Raw genomic sequence first — 16,650 nt, 5'->3', positions numbered from 1 at the left:
GCACTAATCACTGTGCCCTACTCCCGGCCTAAGTTGAATTGAATTCACTCATGGAAAGCCCAGGAGGAGCAAGTCAGTCAAATGTAGGAGTCCCATCCTTTACCCAATGCATAAGACTCAGAATGAATCACGGACATTAAAAATTGCATGGAGATGCATTCCCATAATCAGCCTATGCTGGTTTTGGATCGAGGGAGAACTGACTGGTCTGCTTCTGTATTGAGCCAGATGAATATTGGCTCCATCCTAACCCAATCCCTTATGAACCTAAGACGAGAGGCCAATTGATGAAGCCTGATTTTCGGAAGACCATACCCTCCCTTATCTTGGTGATTGGAGCTGAACAAACATTTTGTTCCAGGTAGAGTTATAGATGTTTACAGCATGGAACCAGGCCCTTCGGCCCAGCTTGTCCATGCCGCCCAGTTTCTATCACTAAGCTAGTCCCACTTGCCAGCATTTGGCCCATATCCTTCTACCCACCCTGCCCATGTAACTTCTAACTGCTTGTTAAAGGACAAATTTGTACCCGCCTCTACACTGCCTCTGGCAGCCTATTCCAGAAGTTCACCACCCTCGGTGTGAAGAATTTTCCCCTTTGGTCTCTTTTGTATCTCTCTCCTCTCACCGTAAACCTATGTCCTCTAGTTCTAGACTCCTCTACCTCAGGGAAAAAATGTTGGCTATCTTCCTTCTCTATGCTCCTCATTGTTTTATAGACCTCTATAAGATCACACCTAAGCCTCCTACGCTCAGGGAAAAAAGTCCCAGCCTCTCCTTATAACTCAGACCATCAAGTCCTCGCAGCATCCTGGTAAATCTCTTTGCACTCTTTTGTGTTTAACATTATTCTTTCTATAATAAGGTGACCAGAACTGAACACAGTATTCCATGTCCGGTCTTACCAATGTCTTGTCCAATTTCAATAAGACATCCCGACTCCGGTATTCAATATTCTAACCAATAAAACCGAGCATACTGACTGCCTTCTTCACCACCCTGTCCACCTGCGACTCCACCTTCAAGGAGCTGTGAACCTGTACTCCTAGATCTCTTTGTTCTGTAACTCTCCCCAACTCCCTACCATTAACTGAGCAGGTCTTGCCCTGATTTGATTAATTTCCCTAACAACTCTGGTTGACAGTAGTATAGGCAGCATCTGCAGAGGGTACAACAGTCTGTGCAACACATTTTAATGAAGGGGATCCTCACTCACCATGAAATCGGAACAGCCGACCACCGGGCAAGGTCCCACCTAATAGTCACCATCAGCTGTGTAAAGTTGGCCCCATAAAGCCGTCATTGATCGGTTTGGGCTGGTTTAGCTCAGTGGGCTAGACAGCTGGTTTGACATAAACATAGAACAAACAGTGCAGAAGGAGGTCATTCAGCCCATTGAGTCTGCACCGACCCACTTAAGCCCTCACTTCCACCCTATCCCCGTAACTCAATAACCCCTCCTAACCTTTTTGGTCACGCAGGGCAATGTATCATGGCTAATCCACCTAACCGGCACGTCTTTGGACTGTGGAAGTAAGTCGGAGCACCCGAGGAAACCCAAGCAGACACGGGGAGAACGTGCAGACTCCGCACAGACAATGACCCAGCGGGGAATGGAACCTGGGACCCTGGCGCTGTGAAGCCACAGTGCTATCCACTTGTGCCACCGTGCTGCCCCTAGGCTGCAGAACAAAGGTCCTTTGTCAAACAGGCCAAGTATTTGCTCGGCTTATTCCCAAACTCGTACAACTTCGATCTCACTAACTTTCAACTTTTCTCGACCTGCTGAGTAAATAGGGAGTTCAAAGCCACTCTTGCTGCGTGAACCTCCTTCAGCAATAGCTTACTCGGGCCCTCCATATGATTCTCTTTGACCGTCGCCAAACAAACCTCCAGAAGCTGCTGGTTCTCCAGCATCCTGCACCTTTTATTAGCAGTGTAAGAAATGATCAGCCCCCGAGCATAAACCGTAAATGTCTCCAACAAAATGGAGAAGGAAATACAAGGAGTCGAGTTAACCAAAAGGAAGAACTCAAACTCTTCCCGAAAGTGCATAATAAATGAACTCCGGGAGGCTCCAAACCTCCACATTCTCGACCTGGGGGTGAGCTCTCGAGCAAAAACTCCAGACAAACGGGGGAAGGTCCATGATTACGATGCTCCCTGTGGTGCAAGTGGACACCAGGTGTAGGATCGTCCTCTACACAAAAAAAGTTGTCGATTCTAGTCTGACATTGCTGTGGGGCTGGAAAGAATGTAAAATCTCTGCTCCTCAGGTACAAAGTGCTCTAAACATCCACATAACCCACCTCCTCACGGTTATGATCCCGGACCAGACCCCAACAGTGGCTCGGATACTGGGCACAAACCCCAATATTTTATTTGTATTTTGTCAGACTGTGAGGAAAGGATACCTCACTCCAGGAGTGATTTCACACAAAATAGGGCCATGCTATGTGAAAACAAACTTTATTATTGACACAATATTCAAAGATATAACAGCACAGCAGAAAACAGCTGACAATTAGCCCTTAAACAATGCTAATCAATACAGTGAATACAGTAACCCTTAACTGCTACCTTTATTCCCACTCAAACAACAAAAACACCATGTCAGCTCTCAATCCACCGTTAAACACAGTTAGCCCTCAGCAATACCTGCTTTACACAGATGTTCTTTGAGGAAAGAGAGCTCTAGTGTCACCGCTTTAAAGACAAGATCTCAAACCTGTCAGAACCATGAAGAAACTTGGGAAGCTGTTTCAGCTTGTTTCAGCTCGCCTTCGAATGACACTCTTCTGAACTGCTTGGAAAGAAACTGCTAATCTAGCTGCAGACATATATTTTCAACTGAACGGAGATGCTTGACCTCTGCTCACATCTTGAACTAATTCTCAACTAAAACACAGCTTTGCTGCAAAAAGCCTGAAACCGTGGCTCCTCCCAGTACTGTCATCATCTTACCAAGCTGAAATCTAATTAACTCCACAGGGAATCCCCTTCATCCAAACATCATTCCATTAGCCCACACTTTTTACGATGCTTTAATTACACCTCTGGATGCAAAACTTAGTTGTCCTTCAAAAAGAATAAATTTAGAGTACCCAATTCTTTTTTTTCCAATTAAGGGGCAATTTAGCGTGGCCAATTCACCGACCCTGCACATCGTTTTACATTGTGCGGGTGAGACCCACGCAGACACAGGGAGAATGTGCAGACTCCACATGGACAGTGACACGGGGCCAGGATCGAACCCAGGTCCTCGTCACTGAGGGGCAGCAGTGCTAATCACTGCGCCACCGTGCTGCCCCCAGCAATGAATTTAAAGACAATGTGGTGAAGCTTTGGGATTCTCTACCCCAGAGGACTGTGGAGCCTCAGTCATCAAGTATTTTTAGACCGAGAGTGATAGGTTTCTCGATAATGAAGATATCGAGGGATATGGGGGATAGTGTGGGAAAATGGTGCTGAGGTAGATCGGCCAATGATCTCATTGAATGGTCGAGTAGGCTTGATGGGCTGAATGGCCGACTGACTGCAGCTCCTATTTGTTATGATCTGTGTCCAGGACAGGAAGCAGTGAGCAGGGATCTGTCAGTCAGCCTGAATCGGCACCTTCAGGAGAATTGGGAGGGTGAATATTAGATACAGCAGAGTGAGAATGGAGGGAGAGTGTGGGGGTAGAGATTTACAGCTTTTGGGGAACGAGAGAGGAAAGACTGTTTCATAGAAATTAAAATAATCTGTTCTGAATTTCTCTCCTGGACTGACTGTGATGTCTTTTGTAAACTCCAAAGGAGAGGATTTACAGACAGAAATCTCAAACATCACGTCTGGATCTGACAGAGACACTCGGTTCATCGGCCATTAAATCTAGAAGGAGAAATGTTTGCCCGGCCTGTTGACTTCAACAAAGTTTAAACATCAGTGTGACTGGAAAAGCACCGAGACACACACATCCGAGTGAGAGTGTTCCAGAGCACTGACTGTGGAAAGAGCTTCAACCAGTTACACAGCCTGAAAAATCATCACACCGTTCACAGCGGGGAGAGTCCGTACACGTATTCTGTGTGTGGACGAGGCTTCAACTGATTGTCCAACCTGGAGAGACACGAGGAGACCCAAAACATGGAGAAACCGTGGAAATGTGAGGACTGTGGGAAGGGATACAGATCCCCATCTGTGCTGGAAGTTCACCGACGCATTCACACTGGAGAGAGACCGTTCACCTGCTCTCCGTGTGGGAAGGGATTCACTGAAATATCCAATCTGAGGAAACACCAGCGAGTTCACACTGGGGAGAAGCCGTTTATCTGCTCTCGGTGTGAGAAGGGATTCACTGACTCAAGCACCCTGCAGAGACACCAGCGAGTTCACACTGGGGAGAAGCCGTTCACCTGCTCTCAGTGTGGGAAGGGATTCACTACTTCATCGAGCCTGCTGAAACACCAGTTTGTTCACACTGGGGAGAGGCCGTTCACCTGCTCTCAGTGTGGGAAGGGATTCTGTGTTTCCACGTCCCTGCTGAGACACCAACAAGTTCACAATTGATTAGTGATGGATTCTGCTGTTATTGTGTCTGCTTCAATTACATTTAGGACTGCATTTTGTTCTCTCTTTTTCTCTCTCAGGGAATGTGAGACAGGAAAAGTGATGCAACTGTGGTGAACAAGAAAAGTTAAAGATTCCATTAGATCAGAGGAAGAGGATCATAAAGTGGCCCAAATAGTAGTAAGCCTGAGGATTGGGAACTTATTTTAGAATTCAGCAAAGGAGGACCAAGAAACTGATAAAAGAGAAAATAGAACCTGGACTTGCACAAACTGACCATACGGGGGAGGTTAGGTGGATTGGCCATGATAAATTGCCCTTCGTGTTGGATGGGGTTACTGGGTTATGGAGGTGTTGACCTTGGGTAGGGTGCTCGTTCCAAGAGCCGGTGCAGACTCGATGGGCCGAATGGCCTCCTTCTGCACTGTAAATTCTATGATAATCATGGGAGGGGACTTTAATACAGTTATTGATCCAGGCCTGGACCGGTCATGCTCGAGAACAGGCAAGGTGCCAGCAATGGCAAAGGAACTGAAAGGGTTCATGGAGCAGATGGGGGGAGGGGGGTTATCCATGGAGATTTAGGCAGCCGAGGGTGAAGGAGTTTTCTTTCTACTCCCACGTACATAAGGTATACTCTCAGATCGATTTTCTTGTTTTGGGTAGGGCCTTGCTGGCAGGGGTGGTGGACACGGGGTATTCGGTGATTACGATCTCGGACCATGCTCCACACTGGGTTGACCTGCAGGTGAGTAAAGATAGCAATTAGCGCCCGCAACGGAGGTTGGATGTCGGGCTGTTGGCGGACGAAGCGGTGTGCGAGAGGCTGAGGAAATGCATGCTGCATTACCCACAGGTAAATGATACGGGGGAGGTCTCAGCAGCGGTGGTCTGGGAAGTGCTGAAGGCAGTGGTGAGAGGAGAGCTGATCTCGATCCGGGCTCATAGGGACAGGACGGACAGGGCAGAGACGGACCGACTGGTAAAAGAGATTCTACAAGTCGACAGGAGGTACCCCGAGACTCCAGAGATAGGGCATTTAAGGGAACGGCGGAGGCTACAGGCGGAGTTTGGCTTGTTAACCACAGGGAGGGCAGTGGAACAGCTCAGAAAGGCGAGGGGGGCGATATACGAGCATGGTGAGAAGGCCAGCAAGATGCTTGCACAGCAGCTTAGAAAGAGGGAGGCAGCTAGGGAAATAGGGAAAGTTATCGACGGGGATGGGAACTTAGTTGGGGACTCGGTAGGGGTTGTAAGACGTTTCAGGATTTCTACAGCAGGTTGTACAGGTCGGAACCGGGATATTGGGACCGGTGCTGATGAAGGTGTTTATCGAGGCAAGGGAAAGGGAGGTTCTGCGCCAGATGATGTCACAGGCCACGATTCCGCTTATCCTGAAATGGGACAAGAACCCGGAGCACTGTGGGTCCTACGGCCGATTTCCCTGTTGAACGTAGATGCCAAACTGCTGGTCAAAATTTTGTTGAACGTCATTGTGGAGGATCAGACGGGCAGGCAGCTGGTGGCCAATGTAAGAAAGCTGTTAAACATGATCATGATGCCCCCGGAAAGTAGGGAGGTGGAGGTAATGGTCGCAATGGATGCAGAGAAAGCTTTTGACCGGGTTGAGTGGGATTATTTTTGGGAGGTCCTGGGGCGGTTTGGATTTGGGAGGGGCTTTATTGACTGGGTCAGGTTGCTGTACCAGGCTCCTGTGGCAAGTGTACGGACGAACAGGACGACTTCGGATGAGACAGGGATCCCCCTTCTCCCCACTGCTGTTTGCACTGGCTCTTGAGCCGCTGGCAATTGCTCTGAGGGTCTCAAGGGGCTCGTCCGGGGGAGGGGGGGAGCACAGAGTCTCGCTGTATGCGGACGACCTGCTTTTGTATGTTTCAAATCCAATTGAGGGGGTGGAAGAAATTGTGGGAATTTTAGGGGAATTCGGCTGCTTTTCGGGGTATAAGCTTAATATGGGGGAGAGCGAGATGTTTATAGTCCAGGCGAGGGATCAGGAGAGGCGACTGGGGGAACTGCCGTTTAGAGTGGTAGGGGACAGTTTCAGGTACCTAGGTATCCAGGTGGCGAGGGATTGGGACCGGCTACACAAATTGAACTTGGCCGGTTGGTGGATCAGATGAAAGATGACTTCCGGAGATGGTATGCGCTCCAGTTGTCTCTAGCGGGCAGAGTCCAAGCGGTGAAAATGACGGTCCTCCCGAGATCCCTGTTTGTTTTTCAATGTCTCCCCATCTTCATCCAGCGGTCCTTTTTTAAGCGGGTCAATAAAGTTATAGCGGGCTTTGTATGAACAAAGACCAAAAGGAATTACAGCACAGGAACAGGCCCTTCGGCCCTCCCAGCCTGCGCCGATCCAGATCCTTTATCTAAACCTGTCTTCTATTTTCCAAGGATCTACTTCCCTCTGTTCCCTGCCCGTTCATATATCTGTCTAGATGCATCTTAAATGATGCTATCGTGCCCGCCTCTACCACCTCCGCTGGCAAAGCATTCCAGGCACCCACCACCCTCTGCGTAAAAAACTTTCCACGCATATCTCCATTAAACTTTCCCCCTTTCACCTTGAAATCGTGACCCCTTGTAATTGACACCCCCACTCTTGGAAAAAGCTTGTTGCTATCCACCCTGTCCATACCTCTCATAATTTTGTAGACCTCAATCAGGTCCCCCCTCAACCTCTGCCTTTCCAACGAAAACAATCCTAATCTACTCAACCTTTCTTCATAGCTAGCACCCTCCATACCAGGAAACATCCTGGTGAACCTCCTCTGAACCCTCTCTAAAGCATCCACATCCTTCTGGTTATGTGGCGACCAGAACTGCACGCAGTATTCCAAATGTGGCCTAACCAAAGTCCTATACAACTGTAACATGACCTGCCGACTCTTATACTCAATACCCCGTCCGATGAACGCAGGCATGCTGTATGCCTTCTTGACAACTCTATCGACCTGCGTTACCACCTTCAGGGTACAATGGACCTGAACTCCCAGATCTCTCTGTACATCAATTTTCCCCAGGACTCTTCCATTGACCGTATAGTCCGCTCTTGAATTGGATCTTCAAAAATGCATCACCTTGCATTTGCCTGGATTGAACTCCATCTGCCATTTCTCTATCCAATTCTCCAATCTATCTATATTTTGCTGTATTCTCTGACAGTCCTCGTCGCTATCTGCAACTCCACCAATCTTAGTATCATCTGCAAACTTGCTAATCAGACCACCTATACCTTCATCGAGATCATTTATGTATATTACAAACAACAGTGGTCCGAGCATGGATCCCTGTGGAACACCACTAGTCACCTTTCTTCATTTTGAGACACTCCCATCCACCACTACTCTCTGTCTCCTGTTACCCAGCCAGTTCTTTATCCATCAAACTAGTACACCCTGAACCCCATACGACTTCACTTTTTCAATCAACCTGCCATGGGAAACTTTATCAAACACATCTACAGCCTTTCCCTCATCAATTAACTTTGTCACTTCATTAAAGAATTTTATTAGATTTATAAGACATGACCTTCCCTGCACAAAACCATGCTGCCTATTACTGATAACTCTATTTTCTTCCAAATGTGAATAGATCCGATCCCTCAGTCTCTTCTCCAACAGTTTGCATACCACTGATGTCAAGCTCACAGGTCTATAATTCCCTGGATTATCCCTGCTACCCTTCTTAAACAAAGGGACAACATTAGCAATTCTCCAATCCTCCGGGACCTCACCCGTGCTCAAGGATGCTGCAAATATATCTGTTAAGGCCCCAGCTATTTTGTCCCTCGCTTCCCTCAGTAACCTGGGAAAGGTCCCATCCGGACCTGGGGACTTGTCCACCTTAATGCCTTTTAAAATACCCAAAACTTCCCCCTTCCTTATGCCGACTTGACCTAGAGTATTTAAACATCCATCCCTAGCCTCAACATCAGTCATGTCCCTCTCCTTGGTGAATACCAATGCAAAGTACTCATTAAGAATCTCACCCATTTCCTCTGACTCCACGCATAAATTCCCTCTTTTGTCTTTGAGTGGTCCAATCCTTTCTCTAGTTACCCTCTTGCTCCTTATATATGAATAAAAGGCTTTGGGATTTTCCTTAACCGTTAGCCAAAGATATTTCATGATCCCTTTTAGCCCTCTTTATTGCGCGTTTGAGATTTGTCCAATTTCCCGATATTCCTCCAAAGCTTCATCAGTTTTAAGTCGCCTAGATCTTATGTATGCTTCCTTTTCATCTTAGCTAGTCTCACAATTCCACCCGTCGTCCATGGTTCCCTAATCTTGCCATTTCTATCCCTCATTTTCACAGGGACATGTCTGTCCTGCACTCTAATCAACCTTTCCTTAATAGACTCCCACATTTCAAATGTGGATTTACCCTTGAACAGCTGCTCCCAATCCACATTCCCTAGCTCCTGCCGAATTTCGTTATACTTGGCCTTTCCCCAATTTAACACTCTTCCTTTAGGACCACTCTCGTCTTTGTCCATGAATATTCTAAAACTTACGGAATTGTGATCGCCATTCCCAAAGTAATCATCGACTGAAACTTGAACCACCAGGCCGGGATAATTCCCCAATACCAGGTCCTGTATGGCCCCTTTCCGAGTTGGACTATTTCCACACTGTTCTAAAAAAACTTCTCCTGGATGCTCCTTACAAATTCTGCTCCATCTACGCCTCCAACACTACATGAGTCCCATTCAATGTTGGGGAAGTTAAAATCTCCCATCACAATCAACCTATTGCTCCTACATTTTTCTATAATCTGTCTACATATTTGTACCTCTACTTCTCGCTCGCTTTTGGGAAGCCTGTAGTAAAGTCCCAACGATGTTACTGCACCCTTCCTATTTCTTCGCTCTACCCATATTGCCTCAGTGCTCGAATCCTCCATCGTGCCCTCCTTAATCACAGCTTTGATATCATCTCTGACCAGTAATCCAACTCCTCCACCCCTTTTACCTCCCTCTCTATCCCTCCTGAAGCATCTATACCCTGGGATATTTAGTTGCCAGTCTTGCCCTTCCCTCAACCTAGTCTCAGTAATACCAATAACATCATATTCCCAGGTACTAATCCAAGCCCTAAATTCATCTGCCTTACCTGCTACATTTCTTGCATTGAAACAAATGCACCTCAGACCACCTGTCCCTTTGCGTTCATCATCTCTTCCCTGTCTACTCTTCCCCTTAGTCACATTGAGTTTATTATCTAGTACCTTACTGGCTTTAGTTGCTGCCTCTTTATTGACCTCTAACTTCCTAATCTGGTTCCCATCCTCCTGCCACATTAGTTTAAAACCTCCCAACAGTGTTAGCAAAAGCACCCCCTTGGACATTGGTTCCAGTCCTGCCCAGGTGTAGACCATCCGATTTGTAATGGTCCCACCGCCCCCAGAACCGGTTCCAATGTCCCAAAAATCTGAACCCCTCCCTCCTGCACCATCTCTCAAGCCACGTATTCATTCTGACTATTCTTGAATTTCTTCTCTGACTGTCTCGTGGCACTGGTAGCAATCCTGACATTACTACCTTTGAGGTCCTACTTGTTAACTTATCTCCTAACTCCCTAAATTCTGATTGTTGGACCTCATCCCGTTATTTACCTATATCGTTGGTGCCTATATGCACCACGACAACTGGTTGTTCACCCTCCCCCTTCAGTATGTCCTGCAGCCGATCTGAGACATCCCTGACCAGTGCACCCGGGAGGCAACATACCATTCGGGAGTCTCGTTTTCGACCACAGAAACGCCTGTCGACTCCCCTTACGATTGAATCCCCTATAACTATACCCCTGCCAGTCTTTTTCCCGCCCTTCTGTGCAGCAGAGCCAGCCACGGTGCCATGAGCCTGGCTACTACTGCCTTCTCCTGGTGAGTCATTTCCCCCAACAGTATCCAAAACGGTATACCTGTTTTGGAGGGAGATGACCGCAGGGGACACCTGCACTGCCTTCCTGCTCTTTTGCTGCCTTTTGGTCACCCATTCCCTGTCTCCCTCACCAACCCTAATCTGCGGTGTGACCAACTCACTGAACATGCTATCCACGACCTCCTCAGCATTGCGGATGCTCCAATGTGATTCCATCCACAGCTCCAGAGCCGTCACGCAGTCTAACAGGAGCTACAGCTGGACACACTTCCCGCACATGAAAGAATTAGGGGCATCAGCCGCGTCCCTGAACTCCCACATTGAGCACGGGGAGCATAACATGGGTCTGGGATCTCCTGGCATTTTTACACTTTTACCTTAACTGATTTCAAATATAATATCAAATAATGAATAAGTGAAAGGAATAAAGATTTTACTTATCAATCACAATACTTACCAACACACGAAGAGTTTAATTTCTCCCAGCTACTGCTAATTGGAGCACTTTCCTTACCAGCCAATCCGGTCACTGCTTTGCTGTGATGTCACTCTTCAAGGTAAGTTTTTAAAGAGGAAAACTTACCTTCCCGACAGACCCCTGGCCACTGCTCCCGCCGACAATCTGAAGGTCGCTTCTCTGGCAGATGTGTCCCCGCTGCTCTCCTCGCGCTCTTTTATCCTGTGTCCCCACCGCTCTCCTCGCGCACTTTTATCCTGTGTCCCCAGCGCTCTCCTCGCGCTCTTTTATCCTGTGTCCCCGCCGCTCTCCTCGCGCTCTTTTATCCTGTGTCCCCGCCGCTCTCCTCACGCTCTTTTATCCTGTGTCCCCAGCGCTCTCCTCGTGCTCTTTTATCCTGTGTCCCCGCTGCTCTCCTCGCGCTCTTTTATCCTGTGTCCCCGCCGCTCTCGGTATGGGGGGGTAAGTCCCCGCGAGTGAGGAGGGTAATGCTTGAGCGGAGCCGGGGGGAGGGCGGGCTGGCACTGCCGAACTTTAGCAATTATTACTGGGAGGCTAACATAGCCATGGTTAGGAAGTGGCTGGGGGTGGGGGGTCGGCATACTGCCCCTCTACCGTTCCCGCCGGCGCAGTACTCCACCAGTCCCATGGTGGTGGCGGCCTTGAGAGTCTGGGGGCAGTGGAGGGGGCATGTGGGAGCATCGGTCTGGTCCCCAATCTGCGACAATCACCGAGAAACATAAAAACCGACTGGAAAAGCTCCTATAGGAATGTGAAAAGGAAAAGATTAGCAAAGACCAATGTGGGTCCATTCCAGACAGAGACAGGAGAGGTTATAAAGGGAAATAAGGAAATGGCAGAGAAACTAAATAATGTCTTCACGGAGGAAGATACAGAAATTGTCCCAAAAACACGAGAGAACCAAGGGACAAGTGAGCACGAGGAACTGAAAGAGATTAGTATTAGTGAAAAAGTAGTATTGGTTGAAAGTTAATAAATTCCCAAAAGCTGCTGCTCTACATCCCAGAGTGTTGAAAGATGTGGCTGTAAAGATAGTGGACACATTGGTGATCATCTTTCAAAATTCTATAGATTCTGGAATGATTCCTGCAGATTGGAAGGTGGTAAATGTAACCCCACAATTTAAGGAGGGAGAGAAAACAGGGAACCACAGACCCATTCGCCTGACATCAGTAGGAGGGAAAATGCTACAATCTATTATAAAGGATGTGATAACATACGAATTAGGAGCAGGAGTCGGCCACTCGGCCCCTCGAGCCTGCTCCACCATTCAATAAGTTCACGGCTGATCTGACTTTAACCTCAACTCCACACTCCAGCCGACCACCCGATAACCTTTCACCTTCTTACTTGGCAAAAATTTATCCAGCTCTGCATTAAAAATATTCAAAGGCTCTGCTTCCACTGCCCTTTGAGGACGAGAGTTCCAAAGACTCTCAACCCTCAGAGAAAAAAAGTTTTCCTCTGCCTTAAATGGGCAAGTTTTAACTTTTAAAGTGACTGCAATTTCTAGATTCTCCCACAAGAGGAAATATCCTTTCCACATCCACCCTGTCAAGTCCCTCAGGATCTTGTACGCTTCAATCAAGTCACCTACATTTCATCACTCACAAGTCCAGTCTTAAATGAGAGCAATACTGCACACAGTGCTCCAGATGTGGTCTCACCAATGTCCTGTATAACTGAAGCATAACCTCCCTACTTTTGTATTCAATCCTCCTCCCAATAAACAATAACATTCTATTAGCTTTCCTAATTACTTGCTGTACCTGTACACTCGCCTTTTGTGATTCATGCTCTTGGACACCCGGATCCCTCTGAATCTCAGAGCTCTGCAATCTCTCACCATTTAGATAATAAGCTTTTTTATTCTTTTGCCAAAATTGATAATGTCATGTTTTCCCACATAATACTCGATTGGGCAGATCTTTTCCCACTCACGTAACCTATCTATATCCCTTTGTAACCTCCTTATGTCATCTTCACAATTTAGTTTCCTACCTATCTTTATATCATTGGAACATAGGAGCAGGAGTTGGCCATTCAGCCCGTCGAGCCTGCTCCACCATTCAATACGATCATGGCTGATCATCCACTTCAATGCCTTTTCCCCCACACTGTCCCCATATCCCTTTGTGTTATTGGGATTTAGAAATCTGTCAGTCTCTGCTTTAAACACACCCAATGACTGAGCTCCCACAGCCCTCTGGGGTAGAGAATTCCAAAGATTCACAACCCTGTGAGTAAAGAAATGTCTCCTCCGAGACCAATCCTAAGTGGCTTCCCCCTTATTTTGAAATTGTGTCCCCTGGTTCTAGACTCCCCAACCAGGGGAAACATCTCACCTGCACCTCCCCTGTCTATTCCATTCAGTATCTTAGAGGTTTTGGTGAGATTGCCTCTCATTCTTCAAAACTCTAGTGAATACAGCCCCAGTTTCCCCAATCTCTATTCATAGGACAGTCCTGCCATCCCCTGTGGTCTCTGGTTCCCTGTTTTCTCTCTCCCTCCTTAAATCGCGGGTTTGCATTTACCAGCTTCCAATCTAGAGAATTTTGAAAGATGATCACCAATGTATCCACTATCTCTCCAGCCAACTCTTTCAGCACTCTGGGATGTAAAGCATCAGCTTTTGGGGATTTCTGATTTATTTCTTTATTGCCACGTGTACCGAGGTACAGTGAAAAGTATTTTTCTACGTACAGTCCAGACAGATCACTCCATACAGGGAAAAAATACCATTTATTAACTTTCAATCACATTAATTTCTCCAGTACTAGTTTTTCACTGATATTAATCTTTTTCAGTTCCTCGGGCTCACTAGTCCTTTGGTGTTCTCATGTTTGGGGGAAATTTCCGTATCTTCCTCCGTGAAGACAGACTCACATTATTTAGTTTCTCTGCCATTTCCTTATTCCCCATTATAAACTCTCCTGTCTCTGCCTGGAATGGACCCACATTGGTCTTTGCTAATCTTTTCCTTTTCACATTCCTATAGGAGCTTTTCCTGTCGGTTTTATGTTTCTCGCCTGTTTGCTCTCACATTCTATTTTCTCTTTCTTTATCAGTCTTTTGGTTTGGTTTTCAGCAAAGGAAGACCAAGTTCCAATCCTCAGGTTTACTATGATTTTGGCCACTTTATGAGCCTCTTCCTTTGACCTAATGGAATCTTTAACATTGCTTATTAGCCACGGTTGCAAAACCTCTGTTGGAGTTTTGTTTATTAAGGGAGTCTATATTTTTTGTAAATATGTAACAATTCCTCAAATATTTGTGATTGCCTGTCTATCGTCCGAGCTTTTATTGTAATTTCCCAATCTAGCACAGACAACTGTGAATACAGGCCCAGTTTCCCCAATGTCTCATCATAGGACAGTCCTCGGTGGTAAAATGTGCCGTGGCCTGTATTTTAGACTCGATAAAATCAGACACTTTAAATTAAAAATTGGACATTTTAAATCAAGCCACAGCCAGCTCCAGCAACCAGCCTGAATACACTGAACTCCGACAAGCTGCCAGCACATGTCTGGAGCTGCTCTGCTCCATCAATCACCAATCAAGAGATAATTGGCTCTATTCATCGATTGATTGTTTTGAATAGACAAAGTTACATAACAAACAACGCACCGGGAAATGGACTCCTGTGGACAGATTCCCGGTGTCCTGCTGAGTGGCCATTGGTAACTCCATTGGGTGGTGCCACTCCCACCCTGTGACCTCATCGGCTGGGGTCAGAGAACATTCTGGAAGGACACAGAAAGGGTATAACGATCGAACCCTCGGACCGCCCAGCAGTGAAGACTCCACGCAGAGGTAATCGAGCCGGCTGACCAGAGACGGAAAGAAGCAGCGGCGAGACCCATCTTCTCGGAAGAAGACCCCGAGGAGATTGAGATACAGAATCAAACCCGCAGCTCGAATGAGTTCATCGGCTCGGGTACTATTCAGAATCTTGGAACTGTAATTAGTGGGATAATTTAAGGGTAACTGTTTTACTGCTTGTGGAATAAAGTTATGTGATTTCTACACTCCGTTGTCCTTTGTTTACCTGGTCAATAAAGATACCTGGGTAAAACATTTGTTTAATAAACTGGTCGAAGTGTCTGAGGTTTTATAGACACAACACCTCCCATCCCCGGAACAAGTCTGGTGAACCTTCATTGCCCTCCCTCTGTGGCAATAATACCTTTCCGAAGTTAAAGGCAGTAAAACTGCACACATACTCCAGCTGTGGTCTAACCAACGTACTACACTATTGAAGCAAGTCTTCACTACTCCTGTACTCAAATCCTCTTGTGATGAAGACCAACATCCCGTCAGCCTTCCTAATAACTTGCTGCGCCTGTATGTTCGCCTTCAGTGACTTATTGATGAGGACACCCAGGTCCCTTTGTACATCTACACTTTCTAATCTCTGACCATTTCAGAAATACTCTGCTCATCGGTTCCTCCTACCAAAGTGATAATCTTACATTTTTCCACATTATATTCCATCTGCCATGTCCTTGCCCACTCACTAAGTTTGTCCAAATCCTCCTGTAGCCGTTTTACATCTTCCTCACAACACACATTCCCACCTAGCTTTGTGTCATCAGTGAACTTGGAAATATTCCATTTCGTCCCCACATCCAAATCATTATATAAACTATGAACAGCTGGGGCCCAAGTACTGATCTTTGCAGTAACCCACTCGTCCCAACTGCTAAGGTGAGAATGACCCATTTATTCCTCCTCTCTGTTTTCTGCTTGTTAGCCAATTCTCAATCCATGCCAGTATATTACCTCCCATCCCATGTGTTTTAATTTTGCTGACTAACCTCCTGTCGGGTGTTTATCATAAACCTTCTGAAAATCCAAGTGCGCCACATCCACGGACTCCCCAATATCAATTCTGTTAATAACATCCTCAAAAACTCCAAAAAGTTTGTCAAACATGATTACCTATTCCTAAATCCATGTTAGAAGTCTTACAACATCAGGTTAAAGTCCAACAGGTTTGTTTTGAATCACTAACTTTCGGAGTGCAGCTCCTTCATCTGGTGTTGTAAGACTTCTTACTGTGCCCACCCCAGTTCAACGCCGGCATCTCCATATCATAAATCCAGGTTAATTATTATTATCCAGGTGTCCATTTATCACATCCCTTATAATAGATTCTGGTATTTTCCCAATACTGATGTCAGGCTAACAGATCTGCAGTTCACCATTTTCTCTCTCCCTCCCTTCCTTCCTGAATAGTGGGGTGACATTTGCTGCCTTCAATCTGCAGGAACTATTCCAGAATCTATAGAATTGTGGAAGATGATCATCAATGTATCCACTATCTTTATATCATCATTTTTGACTGGTCCTGAGACACATAAGTTTGGATTTCTGGTGCAGAGTAAAGTATAACTGTGGAGTGGAATTTTAGATTGTGTAAAAGGACAAAGTTCTATTTTATAAATAAAGATGGAGGTTTCTGGCAAAAATAGTGTTGAGTTAACGTTGCTTCTAAGGCATCACAGTGGTGCAGTGGTTAGCACTGCTGCCTCATGGCGCTGAGGACCCGAGTTCAATCCTGGCCCCGGGTCACTGTCCGTGTGGAATTTGCACATTCTCCCCGTGTCTGTGTGGGCCACACCACCACAACCCAAAGATGTGCAGGATAGGTGGATTGGCCACGCTAAATTGCCCCTTAATTGGAAAAATTAAAAACAAAATGTTGCTTCTAGTTTGT

Source organism: Scyliorhinus torazame, chromosome 5 (assembly GCF_047496885.1).
Source record: "Scyliorhinus torazame isolate Kashiwa2021f chromosome 5, sScyTor2.1, whole genome shotgun sequence".
Lineage (NCBI taxonomy): Eukaryota > Metazoa > Chordata > Chondrichthyes > Carcharhiniformes > Scyliorhinidae > Scyliorhinus > Scyliorhinus torazame.
This window is presented reverse-complemented; position numbering follows the sequence as displayed.